The 15,419-nt window shown below is 34.7% G+C and overlaps 1 protein-coding gene across 1 annotated transcript in view; it reads left to right on the top strand.

Moving 5' to 3' along the window:
* Positions 1-15,419, top strand: part of LOC114877101 (tyrosine-protein kinase transmembrane receptor Ror) — a 226,489-nt gene that overhangs the window by 129,154 nt on the left and 81,916 nt on the right. The window lies entirely within an intron of this gene.

Below are 15,419 nucleotides of genomic sequence, written 5' to 3'. Positions count from 1 at the left end.
AAAAAAAAGAAAGGATAGAGTAAGATGGATAACTATAAAATGTAGAATTTTTAAACAAAAGAGGTGCTAAAAAAATAATTTTTAAATGGTAGTGTATTTAGAAAATAAAAATAATATGAAATATTAAATTAGAATTGTGGCTCTCTCCATGGTCCGCCATCCAAGGGTTGAAAAAATAACTCAGGTAACTCTGAAATACATTAATTGTAAGATAAAACAATTATCCCAGAAAAATGGCAAATTCACCACCTTACTCCTGCCATCTTGCCTCATATAAATTATGCAGATAATAATTAAATATTAAAACTATCTTAAATTACTATGTGATATTCAATTCTGCATTTGTATAAATGCCAAAATTTACTTCCCATGCAATACGCACTTTTATTAAAATTTCTTTTTATTAACATATGATGGAAAAATATTACAAGCTATATTTATGAAATTTCGATTTTATTAATATATGCATGCATTTCCTATTTATTAACATATGATGGAAAAATATCTACATTTACGTAATTTCGATTTTATTAATATATGCATACATTTTCTGTTTATTAATATATGCTGAAAAAATTTTACAAGCTACACTTGTGAACTTTCCATTGTTGTAATTAAACTCCATTCGTCGAACGAGAAAAGTCAGTATATGTTTACAAATTCACGCGCTCGAGCAGGGTCGAAGCACAGTTGTTTCCAGTTCTTCAAACGCTTCGGTCGAGGTTTGCTTCGAGCACGTGAGTTTATACACATTTATTATCTCGTCTCGTTGGATGGTCTATACTCTATCATGCCGAACTTTAGCAGAAATAATATAACAATAAAAACTGGCATGTATTAACACTTCGACTGCCTCGCTATTAAGGGTGTACTTGTAGAGAAGCTACTCCTCCGATTTCGATATTTTAAGCAACTTCTTTCCTCTAATCATAAATATTATATTTTTATCCATAATTTCAAGTATCTAATACTAGTATTTCCAATTAAGTAAATCAAAAAATTCCTAATAATATAAGTGATGAATTCCTATTGAAATTTCACCCAATTTCGTCACCCATGGCAGTCAATGTGTTAATAAGAGAAGCAAGAAATAATATTCACCATCTCACCCCATGCACCTCTACCAGCATTGCACCTTTAAATCTGCAATAACTTAGCATCGTGAGATCGATCCATCAAAACAGCTTCAACATTCCAATCGAAAGACTTCCAAAACTAGGCCATCGAAGGGTTCGAACGGTTTTCCGGTTGAACCAGTCAACGAACTCGCGCCCACCCTTTAGCTTACAGGGTTAATCCTCAGTCCGTTAGCATCCCTTCGTTCGACTAACGCCAGCAAGTTTAGTTTAGCATTATAGCTGGTTGTATAAACGTGGAATATTATGAATGATGGCCTCGTTGGCAGATGGATAAAGCAGCGGTCACCAAACTACTGCCCTCGGGTCGGATCCGACCCCCGACTTTTATTTATAAATATTTTATATAAGAAATATTAATTCTACAACGATTCTTCTATTGTTTTATTGTGATTTGGTATAAGACTTCCAGGTACAGTAATGTTTCTCACGTTGTCCCAATGTTGCTCTACCCAATTTGTCCACCGGTTTCTTCCCACGCCTGTTTTCTATTTTTCGTTTGGTTCCCATGTTTTTAAAAATTTCAATTTATTTCTCAACAAATTTGGTGACACCCTGGGATAAAGTAGAGTAGGTACTTTCTAATTTTTTCTAATTCCTTCTAATTTCCTGTTATGCTAGGTAGCCAATGAATGGACAGCTGTGCTATACAAATAAATATAATGCCATTGGCGCTCGATAATTCCCCATATTTTAGAAGTGTGATTCTTCAAAGCTTCAAATACAGGGAATTATCAAGTGCTTACTGTGCTACGAAAATCTTCTAATTAGCTAAATTAGAAAATAGGTAAAGCACGAAATAATTTAAGTTTCTATGGAGTTGAACCCTTTAATGTTGTTAATTGAATGCTACATCTTCGATATCAATTAATTGAGAGCGTTTCTACCCTCTTCATAGTATTTGATCGTAGAATTTCGAGCCATGAATCTTATGGCGTCGTGTAAACGACGTCTGGGCACGCGAACGACATTCGAGAGATGCGCCAGGCACGTGACTGTTCACCGTAACTTTAAACGAGTCATTTTGTCCTACCCTCGTGTCGTCCAAGTTTCCATGGAGAAGACAGTATTCGCCTGTTACGTACGCGCAACCAGCCAGTCCGGTATTTCCCTCGTAATTGCATGCGCATATCCAAAGTTTTTCCAGGAAATTATTGTTTGTTGGGTAAATAAGGCGGAAACACGATTCGTGGAGTAATGTTTAATACTTTGAAATTGTTAGGATTATTAGATTTTTTAGAATTTTGAAATCTTAGAACTTTCGAATTTTAGAACTTTAGAATTTTGGAACTCTGAAGCTTTAGAATTCCAGAATTATAGAACTTTGGAACTTTCGAATTTTAGAACTCTGGAATTTTGGAGTTTTGAAATTTCGGAATCTTAGAATTTTAGAACTTTAGAACTTTAGAACTTAAGAATTTTAGAACATTGGAACTTTGGAATCTTAGACTTTTGCAATTTTAGAACTTTAGAATTTTGGAACTCTGAAGCTTTAGAATTCCAGAATTATAGAACTTTGGAACTTTAGAATTTTAGAATTCTGGAATTTTGGAGTTTTGAAACTTCGGAATCTTAGAATTTTAGAACTTTAGAACTTAGGAATTTTAGAACATTGGAACTTTGATATCTTAGAATTTCAAAATTTTGAAACTTTGGAACTTCAGAACTTCGACATTTTAAAACTTTAAAATTATAGAATTTTGGACAATTTGAACTTTGGAACTTTAGAATTTTAGAACTTTAAGATTTTAGAATTTTAGAATCCCGGAGTTCTGGAATTCTAAAGTTCTTGAGTTCTGAAATTCTACAAGTTTAAGATTTGAGAATTTTTTTTTTGTATTTCTAGAGTTCTGGAATTCTAGAGTTTTTGAGTTCTGAAATTTTAGAATTTTAAGATTTTCAGAATTTTGGAATCCTGGAGTTCTGAAATTCTAGAGTTCTTGAGTTCTGAAATTTTAGAACCTTAAGATTTGAGAATTTTGGAATCCTGGAGTCCTTGAGCTTTTGAGTTCTGAAATTTTAGAATTTTAAGATTTGAGAATTTTGGAAGCCTAGAGTTCTTGAGTTCTGAAATTTTAGAACTTCAAGATTTGGAAATTTTTGAATCCTGGAGTCCTTGAGTTCTACAGTTCTAAAATTTTGGAACTCTAGAATTTCCAAATTTTAGAATCATAGAGTATTAGAATAATAACTCCAATTTTTGAAATTTGGCCCACCCGTACCTAATTATACCATTACCACATTTATTGCCTAATTCCTTTCAAATATTGCTACCCGAATATTCGAATCCCTTAGAAATTGACTATCTGAACGTTCCCATCTATCCTTCAGCGCAATCGGCACGCAACGACGGATCGGCCAAATCAAATACGAACAAATGTCTCTGGTGGCTATCTCTGGTGCGCTTCCGGTTCCTCACGTTCGCGGGGACGCGAAAACTTATCGGTTTCCGATGTCGTCGTTCACCAACAATTGGAAAACTTTCCTCGTAATCCGTCAGATAAATCACGCATCCCTTATGCACCCTCTATCCGTTTCCATCTGTCTTTCTCTCTTCGGGTCCTTCCGTTCCTCATCGTCTTTTACCTGTGTCCTCTTTCTGTCGCGCTTCGGCAATCACCGTTCGCTCGTCTCCTTTGTTTCCAGTCAACCTGACGGCTTCTTCCAGCAACTGCACTCGTGCTGGAACGGGACACTATCGGAACACGCGAAGCGTTCGGAATCGCGAGGAACGCGTTTGCGACCGTCGTCTCATGCATCGACGAATCAAGAGCCGAAGGGTAACTTTCTCTCGAGAAGTCGGAATTTACATCTGTTTTCAGCGACGCCAGACAGACGCCTCGCGTCTACCCTTCGACGCGTGAAACTTTACTATATTAATATACAGTAAAAATTAAGGGTCACTCCGATTTGAGCGCCATTTGGATATATTGTAGGGTGGAGGGTTCTGAGAGATTCCTCGCAAAAATTAGGTGGCAGTCGACATTAATTTAGGAGATATAACGAATCAAAGTGATTTAGAAATAAGGATCATTTTTTTATGTTTAGATGAAAAAATGATTTGAACATGTATTCTAATAGACCGTGGAAAGACCTAGCCCTTTTTATTAATTTTTCAATTTTGTTCCAAAAATTCCAAGATTCCAAAGTTCCAATGTTCTAAAATTCTGAAATTTTAAAATATTCCTGTAAATAATCTAGTAAACAGTAGCGTAGCTAGGTAGGAAGCAATCGATTATCCAAACAATTATTATTATACCTGATTTATTGATTTCTAAACCGGTGAAAGTAAACGCAACACTTTTCAATAATTTAAAGTCATCGATTCTTCATTCGTTGAAGCAGGAACGATTTATCACGAAACTTCAACAAAGCTTTCAAATTATCTGTCAACCTTGAGGACGAAGCATTTTTCACGACGTCGACGCGTTCAGGTGTCGGTTCGACTTGAACCCCTCGCAGGAGCACCCCTTTTCTAGGACATACAGTGTTCGATTATCGTCGACGGGTTGATATATCCCTTGCAGCGTGATCGTTTATCTTTAGAAAACCGAGTTATCGCAAGATTAAAGACTGCTTTCTATTCGAGCGAATGAAAATATTTTTCCTACGAAAAATCATTCTTCATTTCGTGCAAGGCGAGGTTACAGAAGTTTACTTTAAATAATTTTGTGAAATTTGGTAGAAATGTGGGGTAACGTATACAGTTGTTGACCCTCTTCTTCAAAAAAGTAAGAAATACAATATAATTTTTAATTATAAATTTTTAACTCGTGGACGGCGGACCATGGAGAGAGCCCCAAAACAACGAACCATGTAGAGAGTCACATTTCAAATTTAATTTTGTATTCATATTATTTTAATTTTCTAAATCGTACACTGTCCCTTTAAAAATTATTTTTTTAATACATGAAATCCTTTCATTACAAAAATTATACATTTGAGAATTTCATTAAGGGTTTGCATCTAATAGAATTCAACTGCAAAGTTGAGTAATAAAATGTGGAATATATGACAAGTATATGACAAATGTGAACATATGACATTATTAGATTTTCGTGATTTATGCAATAAAATTTCATATTTCTGATATTCTGTAAAACTCTGATGTTGTAATTTAAAGTTGATAAAATTTCCATGAATTGAAGCTCATTAAAGAGTTTGATATTTCGTGAAATTTTGTTAACTCCAAACTGTATTAAAGTTCTTAACACTATTAATTTTGTAAATGATATTAAAGTTCTTTAATTAAAGCCAACTGCAGATTGAAATAATTGAATTGATGTTGTGAAACAAGTAACCTGCAAATTATATTTGAATTGCGCTATGCTTGAATTAATTTTCAAAATTTATGATACGATATATGCACTTGATATACATTTCCTCTGGTATTATGTATGCAAGACACAAAACTTAAAGTACCAATTTTCTGCGAAATTTTCGGCAATGTGCATTATCATACATAGTATTCTCTTATCGTGTACAAAATTTGAATCAAAGTGGAAATCTCGTTTCAAGTTTATGAACTTCAAATGAGATCTAGATAGCCAGAACTACGTTATTATAATTCGAAATTAAACTTGCTGTGTTAGAAACAATATCAAACAAAAATTCAGTAGAAGTTTTAAATGGAAACTCGACAAGAAACTATAAGGTTTTAAAAAATCAAATAAATTAGTCTAGGAAGGTTTCAAAAATTTTAAACTTCAAATTTCTTCAAATTGCAAATTTCTAATTTTTTATTTCTGATTTCGGATTTCTAATTTCTAATGTTTTATTTCTGATTTCTGATTTCTAATTTCTAATTTTGTAATTTTGTAATTTCCCATTCCTAATTTTCAATTTTTAATTTATAATTTTGTAATTTATAATTTCTGATTTTGTAATTTCTAATTTCCACTTTCTAATTTCTAATTTCCACTTTCTAATTTTTAATTTCTTATTTCTAATTTTATAATTTCTAATTTCCACTTTCTAATTTCTAATTTCTTATTTCTAATTTTATAATTTCTCATTTCTCCTAATTTTCAATTACTAATTCCTAATTTCTGATTTTCTCAAATTAATATTCATTTTAAATGAAACAGCACGTATAAAGAATAATTCAGCACCACCGTAGCAGCGTGAACTTCATTACCTTCCCCATTAACATTCATCAGTGCTCACCCTTAAGATAAAACTCAGTCTGAGAAAACATTCCAAGGTTTAATAACGAGATACTTTCAACCGCTTTCTTCATTCTCCAATTTGCTTGATGCAATTACGTTTCTCACGGCCGGCCAAACATAGCTATAGAGCTGTAAAGGGTTGGATATTAGTTTTTACTGCACAGCCTCCTTTTATCCGGCCCATGGACTTCCTCGTCGCATTGATCCGCTCGAATGGAATAGAAACGACACCTTAATGGGCTTTTTGCGGCGTTACAGGTTTCTTTGTTGTGCGTGGAAGTGAAACACCGAGCATCTTTGTGTCTCGTGCACCGAGGAAAATGGCCCGGACGTAAAATGTCCCCCCAAAAACGATTCTGAAGGTTCGTCGTTCGAATTTTATTAACACTAACCCTTACTTTTCTCAGCTGTTGTTTCCTTTAATATTCGAGATTCGGTACGATGAGGTTTCTTTTAAGAATTCTGAAATTTGTTAATGTTAGGGGAAAACAGGGATCATCGTAGTGAACGATGGTCAGAAATTATTTTTATTCCAGAGAAAATTTTTATTATAGAAAGCAAATAATTTCAAAAGGTTCTTTTAAAAAATGAATTTTATTTAATAATTTGAGTTTCTCGTTGTACAGCGTTAAAGGGTGGGTTTTTAATTATTAAGTTTCATAAATAACTTTAAAATTAATACTGAAATGATACAAGTAGTTGATTTTATTAACCCTTTGGACTCCCAAGACGGCGGACCATGGAGAGAGCCACAATTTTAATTCACTTTTGTATTTCATAGTTTTCATTTTCAAAATCCTCCACTGCCCTTTATGTATCTTTTTGATAATTTTATTTAAAATTAAAATCTTCTAATTTACTCATAATTAAAAGTTTTGAAAAGAAATCAATTTAAAACAAAGATATTAATAATTTGCCATATCCTCCCTTATATCAATTTGAAACTCAAGGTTCGATAAAAAAGACCTAATATAATAAACAAATAAGAATCTCTCGTATAATTTTATTTACAATCAACAAATTAATGATCAAAAAAATGAATTTAAAAGGAAGATATTAATAATTTTCCATATATGATCACAATAACCCTATTCTTCCCTATTAATTAAAATAAATATTCTAATATTTTAATATCAATAATGGTATTATCAAGACGAATAATTTGTTGGATTAAGAATTTAGAAAGTTATCCGTCAATAATCCAACGTGCTGAGAATATTTCTCATCCGCTTATATGCATTCCGTTGGCGAGGGCAACCGGGGCAAAAACTAATATTGCCTTTAACGTGGCCATTGTTTTCTCCCTTCGTACACGGCCGGAAGAAACCGGCCACACGTTCGCTACATGCTGATCCTAGATAGAAAGCCGACGGAACAAATGCGGTTGTGCCGATTTTTTCACTCCTCGGGGACCTTACACACGGCTACGTCGTGCTCGTCCCTCGGAAAGTTTTCTGATAAGCACTCCAAGATGCAAGCGACGTAAATGGAGGAACGGGCCACGAAGGCCACCTGGAAAGCCGCGGGGGTCTTTTGTTTCCAGACGACAAACCGGTAACTTTCTACTTTGTTATTAATTTCCACCAGCCACAGCCACTTGTCCCGTTTCCTCTTCCATCTTCGCTACCCTTTTCAGATCTTTCCGCTACACTCTGTAATTCATATTTCTTTCATTATTATTATTCTTATTTCTTCTTATTGTCGGATTTAATGTCGAAAAATTCACAAACAAATTCATTATTTTATACAAGGCCAGTGAGATAGAGTGTTACAAATTATAGCAGCTATTGACCTAATTATTTTTTTTAATTAAGTGATACAAAATGTCTAATTATGTAAAAAGTGTTTCTAAAGTGGCCACCATAAGGTCGGACAATAGCCAACATAAATTCCAACAAAAGTACCTTGATAAAATTTATAAATTAAAATGGGAAACTTGAAATCAAGTTTTGGTTGTTCTAGTGTCAACCATGAAAAATAAAATAAAATTTAATTTAATAGAAACTGTTTAAATAAGAAAAGATTATAGCAATCTATTTGAAAAAAAAACGTCAGTTTATTCTGCCCCACAGTTGCCATTTAAAAAAATTTACCATTCGTACCATTTAATTTAGAAAAAAGAAAAACTAGTAGATCGATAGCTGCCATAATTTATCTGACTCATCCTGTAGGTACACTTGAAATTTTTCAATTGTTGAAAAATCAACTAAGGAGACATTTTTTTTTTCTTTTTTTCATTACTTTTGCTGCACTTTCATTTTATACGATACTTCGACGTTCGTCGGCGCTATTAAACACGGTAGAAATATTAATTCCACTGACGGTATAACACCGGCTATCCGTTTAATACTTTCGCCCGCAATTCTCTCAAGACATTCCCGACAGTCTAGGCCGCGTTTTCCTCTTCCGGTCGAGGAACAATCCTCGCTACCAGCGGTGCGACCATCAAAGATGCGTCTGCTTTCAAAGGAAGTGCTCTCTTATGAATGTCTCTGCAGTTGCGTGTCTCGCATCAAGCCTGCGGTTTTTAATGCGTCCTGAAACGTCTACTTCATCATCGTAACATCAGTCTAGGATACGGCATTGATTCGCTTTCTTCGAAATCATCCAGCCGTTCCTCGGATCTACGTTCAAAGTCCTTCAATTTAATGGCTTTTGTTAAATAATTTTCTTAATTTTCATTTAAATGAAAAGAAAGAAGAGTTGGAAGAATAATTTTTAAAAGAACGGTGTAGGATTTAGGAATAAAAATGAAATTAAATTAAAATTGTGGCTCTCTCCGTGGTCCGTCATTCGAAAATTGATTTTATGAATTAAACTATGAGTTACTTCCAGATATTATTTTTTTGGAGAATATCAGAAAATAGTTTCGAAATCAGTATTCCTTGAGCGGAAGTTATTTCATGAAAAGGATTCGAGGAGGAAACTCGAGCAAGGATCCGCAGACAATATCGCTACCTGTGGATAGGCAACAAGAGAGGAAAAACACGATGAAACGAGCTGGGATCGCAATAAAATCAAACCGTCGGAGGTTCATAGTGTCAACCATTGTATTCTGGAGCTCACTTTGATACCGCACTCGAGTCCTCTTCTCGGGAACGTATCCTGAAAAGGACTGCACCGAGCTCGTAATCCTTTAAGGTGAACGAAAGTTCGAAGATCGAACAACCGCGTACTACTTTCATTCTCTTTCTTTATTTCCTATTGTTTCCTATTGTTCGATGTCAATCAATATGATTCGCGATATTTCGTGTTCAATTTTATTTCTTCATTTATCTGAGATCATTTGTTCTTCTGCTAATTAATCAATCATAATTTTGTTGCATTAATTATTATTTTTAGAAATCCATAGATACAATCGAAATTGACATTTTATTAAATTCGGAATAAATTAGAGGATCACATTTAAAATTTTCAATTATACAAACTAACCATTTAAGTTATAAGTAGACTGTGGAAGTTTATGAAAATGTATATTTTAAAGAAATGAATGAAACAAATAGGATTTTGTAGAAATATGTTTCATAATTAGAAGATTTTTAAATTTACATATTGCATATATTTTGCATATCTTTATATTTCTTTCATATACAGAATTTATTCCCTAATTAGCTTCAGTAATAGTTAGAACTTGCTCAATTTAATCATTGTAAGTTTACAATTTATTTAAATAACTGTGGTTTTAATTATACGTTAAATCTGAATATACAGTAATACATAATATAATAATTCAATAGTTCAATAGATAAAATGTTTAATACAGTTTAATAATATAATTGCAAAGTCGTTTAAAAGTTTTGATATTTATGTTGCATTTTCATATTAGTTTTATAATAATTTTATATTATTTCAATCATAATTATTTCTATAACAATTCATCTATTACACATATAAACACAATTATCCAAATTTTCTATTTCCTACTCAAATGCTTACTCGTCAATTCCATCCTGCACATACTTTGCATACATCGTGCACATATTCTGCACATTCAGTGCACATAACTGCATAAACTTCCGCAGTCTAGTTGTAAGGACGAAGGGCCCCTTTTTCCCCCGGTAAGCAAACTCGGGGAAAATGACAATATAACGAGATCCCAATAAGAACAGAGCGGAAAGGGTACTCGAGGGGTCACGTTCGCGGAAGCGAGCAGCATCAGATACCGTCGCGAGAACGCGAATCTACAAATGCCCGGAACAATAAAACTTAATCTCTGTTCTGGCTTCAAAGTCACGAGCGTGTGGCTGGAAACGTCGGAGGCGTATCTGATGTCAGCACGAAAACGGGCCTTTAACGAGCCACGTTTAACGCACGGGGAGGGGGAGGAACCTCTAATAAAGACGCTCGTTCCTCGTGCGAAAAGCAGGGAAGAAAATTGCGAGACATCATGCAACAACGACGTCCGACGTCGTCTCCGATCATTTAACACCTTCCCTCCTACCGGTCCCTGTCGATGCTTAAATTTGATAATTAACTTTATTTCTAACGAACCTTTCTCTCGTTCGAACACGAGGAAACGAATTGTCGAACGTTTCTTTGGGGATACGTCTTGGTCGTTAGCTCGATGACTCGGTCTTTCCAAAGAGTGACACGTGTGTCTTGGACAGAGATTGCTATGGTGCCCCGTGTCGTTAATTAGCTTTTGTAGAGAGGTCTGATCGAGACGCGAGTCCCGCCGTGCGGAGAACAAACGATGTTAATTATCGGACTTCGGGGAATTGGTCGGATAACGGGTAATTTTTGTCTTCTCGAGAAGAAAGCGGATGGACGAGATAGGGAAGATCTCTGGAGGGTGGTTCGAGACCTTCTCGACGAAGGTGGAATTCATTTTTATAAGACACATTCTTTTCTACTTCTTTTAAATATTTTGTAAAGGAAGTAAGGGAGTTCCCTTTAAATGATAGTGTAAATTAATTAAAATAACTCTTGGAGAGAGATCAAATTTTAATTCAATTTTGTGTTTTATATTATTTTCATTTCTAAATTTTACACTGTTCCTCTAAGAATTATTTGAAACTCCATTGTTTAAAAATTTAACTTTGGGTCACGATTGACCCAGGCTCCCCTATTCAAGGGTTAAATGAATTTTTCAAATTAATAGTGATTCTTCTCTTTTTCTTTATTTAAAAGGATGTTATTTTTAGTATTGCTTTCGAGTGTTATATTTCGTGGAGTCATTGACAATAAAATGATCTCGCTTAACCAGTCGTCATGGTTATTGCACCCTGATTGCCCCCGAAGAGGATCGTAATCCCATGAGTTGCAGCCACCCATAAATCTCTGATCTCTAATTCGTACAAGTCGTAAAGTGTTCGTCGTAAATTAGAAGATACCCCTTTGAAATCTCGTTAAGAGTTTCATCAATGTTCAATAACGTCAGTCATCAATCGGCAATAATCTGATACGTATCTCAATGTTCAGACGGTATTAAGGTTCTTCTTTTGCTAATAAAAAGCAGAGGTGTGGCAAAATTAATTTGCACAAAGTTCATCAAATAAATATTACACGTCTTAGAGTTCACTGCAGAAATAGCAAATTAAATTGATGTAAGAAGAAACTCAGTAATTAACTAAATTACAAATTCGTAAAGTCAGAAAGTTACACATTTGCGAAGGTACAAAGTTGCAAAGCTACAGGTTCGCGTGTTTACCAAAGCCACATAGTTGCAAATTCAGAAATTGGAGGTTCGCTGTGAACAACAAAGTCTAAAATTCAGAAATCCGCGATTCGTTCAAAACAACAAAGTTGCAAACATGGGGATTTGCGGCGCGCTAAAAGCCGGCAAAGTTGCGAATCCGGAATTACGCGATTCGCCAAAAACCAACAATCTCTGGAAATCCAGAGTTTTCGCTACTTGCCGATAGCCAACAAAATTGCAATTTGCCGAAGGTCGACAAAGTTGCTAATCCAATAATTCGCAGTTTGCCAAAATTAGGCAATGTTGCGAGACCAAAAATCCGCGAGGCATATAAAAACGACAAAGTCGCAAGTCCCGGGGTTCGCGGGGCGCTAAAAGTTAACAAAGTTGCAAATCCAGAATCACGCGGCGCGTTAGAAACCAGCAAAGTTGAAAATCCGGAGATTCGCTACTCGCCGATAGCCAATAAAATTGCAATTTCTTCGGGGTCAACAAAGTTGCTAATCCCATAACTCGCAATTTTCGAAAAGTAGGTAATGTCGCGAGACCAGAAATTCTTGAGGCATTCAAAAACAACAAAGTTGCAAAACCGCCAATTCCCAGATTCTCACATTTGCAGAGTTGCAAATTCTCAAAGTAACAAAATTCCACGTTTGGAAAGTTACAAATATGCAAAGTCCTAAAATTACAAAATCACATAATCACAAATTCACAAAGTTGCAAGTACACAAATTCAAAAATTCACAATTCGCAAATTAACTAATAAAACAATATAATAATAAAAGGTTCAAAAGTGGTATTCTTAAAAAATAAATAACTAACGAATACTCAGACATAGTATAATTTCTAAGCCATGATAAGGTAATAACACTACTCGACGAATTTCACGCGTTGATTGATACTTTGATTCGGTGAATTGCATCGCACGGGGGACCGGTTCAATCAGACACTTTTCTCTCGATCGTTATGCACCATACTCGAATGCAACCGTTTCATAGTTTGCCCACACGATTTCCGGTGACACGGTCAAATGGTCACGTGAATTACGACTTTTAGATTGCCACTGTACGAGCGCGATGAGACGATCCTTAAATTCATTCGACACCCAGTACAATGAATTTACTGCCTCGAACGATGGACATTAAGAAATGAAATTAACACTTTGTGTCCAATGAATGGTCCTATTATTCGTCCATTTATAAACGTATGACTTGTGACGAAATAAATGTAGAAATATAGAACATATTAAATTTATGGAATATTATCTTATCTAAATATTAAAAAAAATATTTGAATCCAATTTTATTCTAAAATTTTTCAATGATGACTTGTGACAAAATTTATATAGAAATATAAAACACATTTAATTTATGGAGTCTTATCTAAATATAAAATATTATATTTAAATATTACATATCTTTGGCTAATCACAGATTTCCGAATTTGCAACTTTGTTGATTTTTAATTAGATTTTATTTTAAAATTTTTCAACGATTAAACGTCGTCTTCTTTCCCTTATTTACAAAGGGATGTGAAAACTCGACGTCCGCATAAAGCGAGTAGGGAAATAAAGACGTTAATTGACAGAGTGTCCAACAGCGAACGCGATTCATTAACGAAGAACAGAGCTCGTTAAGACGGGAAATTAAGTTACAGGCTGACTCGATTCGAGCATACGTCGAGAAAGCGAAGTCAATTCACATGGCACGTATGTTGGGACACTTGTATCCCCGATAGATGCAGGCTGCTCGAACCTTTCACCACGGGGGGTTCCTGTGCCCGAATTTCTCGTGAAGGGTGCACTCGAGCACCCCTTCGAGTGTCGCGTGCTTCTCCCCATTTCTAGCCTCCTCGTCCTTGAGGGTGGGTGGACAGCACTGCTGTCGAAGGACGAAATAAGCAGCTAGGGATGAACCTCTGTGAATGTGCCGACATATGAGGGGCTTACAGTTACTCCTGATGCCTTGTTTCTCACGTGTCGAGCATCTCGTTCTATTTTATTCTTCGCTGAAAATCAAATATGTATCTGGACCCCAGTGCCACAGTGTATTAAGTCACACTTTTCAAATTTTAGATGCAAAAGCCTTGTTATTTTGAAACTGTTAGAGGCACAAAGGTAATTTTCTTAACAGAGATAAAGAGTGTATCGTTTTATTGTTTAAAAGTGAACATTGCTGCTTTTTGAAATAAAAAATAAATTGGCTCTGACGGCGGACCATGGAGAGAGCCACAATCTTAATTCAATTATGTATTTGATATTATTTTCTTTATCTAGTTTAAAAATATTATCGTTTAAAAGTGAAATCATTGCTGCTTTTTGAAATAAAAAATAAATTGGCTCTGACAGCGGACCAGAACGAGAGCCACAATTTTAATTTAATTTTGTATGTCATATAATTTTCTTTTTCTTTTGTTTAAAAATTATAAATCTAACTTTAGGTTGAATATGGGATGCAAATAGATGAAACAAAATTTTTAATAATAACAAATACTTTTCAATCTTAAAAATTTATTGGAGCAATAATTATACAATATTGAAAATTGGATAGTTAATACAATTTTATTCTCTGAATGTGATTTATTTGTATGAAATCCATTCGTCAGTTTTATCCTTTTACATCTACGAGCATTCGTTGTACCATTTTTTTTCCAATACCATCAATGCCGAGTCCATGATGAATCTCTGGAAGGATTGCACAGCAATTTATGGTCTTGGGAATACATACCTTGTCTCTTTTTCTCGTCCCGATTCAAACGACCAGTGTTTTTACCCGTCGGCTTATCATTTGCTCCATTTATGTAACACAATTGCTGTCAAACGTTGTTCTCTCCTGGACTGCAAGAACCATCGTGTATTGTGGCGGCTGAGACAATAACATCATTCATGTGAAATGTCCTCTTTACTCTGAATAGGATGGAAAAGTGATTGTCAGAGAGATTGGAGGATATTCCAGAGTATGGTGGAAATGTTGTTTCTAAATAGAGAAATGGGAAAAGTTTCAGAAAAATTCTGGGATTTTTATTTATATAAAATGAACCTCTGGAAATTACAAAAAATTCAAATAAAAATTACATTTTTATAAATATTTATTGAAGGGTGAAGTTTTATTAAAATGATATCAGAAAAAAAATTATTCTTCTAAAAATCACAGAATGATAATACCATGAGAATGTCAAGTCTGAGCTGTTCGATAAGCCGTCTATATTAAAGCATCCATAATTACATGAAGGACCTAATATTGGAACGAGGACGAGGGTAGGTTTAACTGGAAAATGAACCAGGAAAAGGAAAATCAACGACGAGAAATCCATAAAAGTTCCTTTGAATACCTTTCCACGCCACGATAGAGGGGCCAGGTATTAGCATTCTCATTTTTTTTCTTCTTTTCCGAGCTCTTTTGCTCGGGCTCCCTCTTACAGGGCCGATATTAGGGCGCTCAACGTTTCTTTCCTTTTATTTTGCGTTTTCTGCCTGGT

This window comes from Osmia bicornis, chromosome 8 (genome assembly GCF_907164935.1).
Source record: "Osmia bicornis bicornis chromosome 8, iOsmBic2.1, whole genome shotgun sequence".
Taxonomy (NCBI): domain Eukaryota; kingdom Metazoa; phylum Arthropoda; class Insecta; order Hymenoptera; family Megachilidae; genus Osmia; species Osmia bicornis.
Note: the sequence above shows the minus strand (reverse complement) of the source record. Positions and strands in the feature narration are given on the sequence as shown.